We start from the raw sequence: 1,568 nt of genomic DNA, 5'->3' as shown, positions 1-1,568 counted from the left end.
TTTTTTCCTTGAGACAGGGTCTCACTCTGGTTGCCCAGGCTGGAGTACAGTAGCACAATCAAGGATCACTGCAGCCTCCACCTCCTGGGCTTGGGTGATTCCCCCGACATCAGCCTCCTGAGTAGCTGGGACTATAGGCGCGTGCCACCACGCCTGGCTAATTTTTTTGTATTGTTAGTAGAGATGGGGTTTTGTTGTCCAGGCTGGTCTCGAACTCCTGGACTCAAGCAATCTGCCCACCTTGGCCTCCCTGAGTGCTGGGATTACAGGTGTGAGCCACTGCACCACCTAATTTAAAACATTCTGCCTCTCTGTTCCTCGGAGTCCACACAAAGCTGACTGTCCAGCAAGCTGCCCTTCCTGCCTCCTGTCTGGTGTGGCTCCAGGACCTCTGCTTAGCCCATCAGAAGGCCTCTCCCGGGACTCATTTTTTTTTTTTGAGACGGAGTCCTGCTCTGTTGCCCAGGCTGGAGTACAGTGGTGCAATCTTGGCTCACTGCAACCTCTACCTCCCAGGTTCAAGTAACTCCACTGCCTCCGCCTCCCAAGTAGCTGGGATTACAGGTGCTCACCATCACACCCAGCTAATTTTTAAATATTTTTAGTACAGATGGAGTTTCACCATGTTGGCCAGGCTGGTCTCAAACTCCCCACCTCAAGTGATCCACCTGCTGCGGCCTCCCAAAGCGTTGGGATTACAGGCATGAGGCACCATGCCCAGCCTCCTAGGACTGAATTTTGAGCAAATGACTGCACCCAGGGAGGAGAATGGCCAAGGCTGATGGCTGTATCCTGAACTGGCAGCCTGGAGACCCTGTGCCCTTGCTCCTGCCATGTTGACCCCAGATCCTGCAGATTCCCAGGCCCTGCCCCTCCTCTGCCCTGAGTGCTTCCACACGCACGTTGCCAATTCTGCGGCCCTTAGCCACCTTTGGTCTCTGTTGCAGGCTGCCCTGGAGCCCGGGTGGCTGGAGAGAGGAACCAGCTCCCTCCCAGTGACTGTCCCCACTGCGGGTGCCCTGGCAGGCTCTCCTGCCTTTTACTAAGTGCCTCTTTTGCTTCACTGGCTTGAGAGCTTCTGGCCTTGCAAACAAAGATTCTCTGACCTTTCTTCTGACACAGATGAAAACTGTGAGTGAGGAAATGACAGACAAGTGCTGGGAAACCAGCCGGCCCCCCGGCCCCCCGGGTGTACAGCTCAGCTCACCACTGCCCTATGCTGAGATACCAGGAGGCCACAGCCAGCTGCCCAGAGTGAGAAGGGCCTCGCGTGGACCCTCCTTGATGCCTTGATCCTCACTGGGGAAGGTGAAGTTCAGAGAGGGCATGTCTTTCCCAGGCAGCAAGAGACTTCGAGGACCAGAACACACTGCCTGATGGTTCCCTGGAAAGACAGCAGAGAGGTCCCTTCTTGCATGCAGGTACCTAAGAAAACTGAGGAGAGGCCGGGCACAGTGGCTCACGCCTGTAATCCCAGCACTTTGGGAGGCTGAGGTGGGTGGATAACCTGAGGTCAGGAGTTCGAGACCAGCCTGGCCAACATGGGGAAACACTGTCTCTACTAAAAC

This window comes from Cebus imitator, unplaced genomic scaffold (genome assembly GCF_001604975.1).
Source record: "Cebus imitator isolate Cc_AM_T3 unplaced genomic scaffold, Cebus_imitator-1.0 Scaffold254, whole genome shotgun sequence".
In the NCBI taxonomy this organism is placed as follows: Eukaryota; Metazoa; Chordata; class Mammalia; order Primates; family Cebidae; genus Cebus; species Cebus imitator.
Note: the sequence above shows the minus strand (reverse complement) of the source record.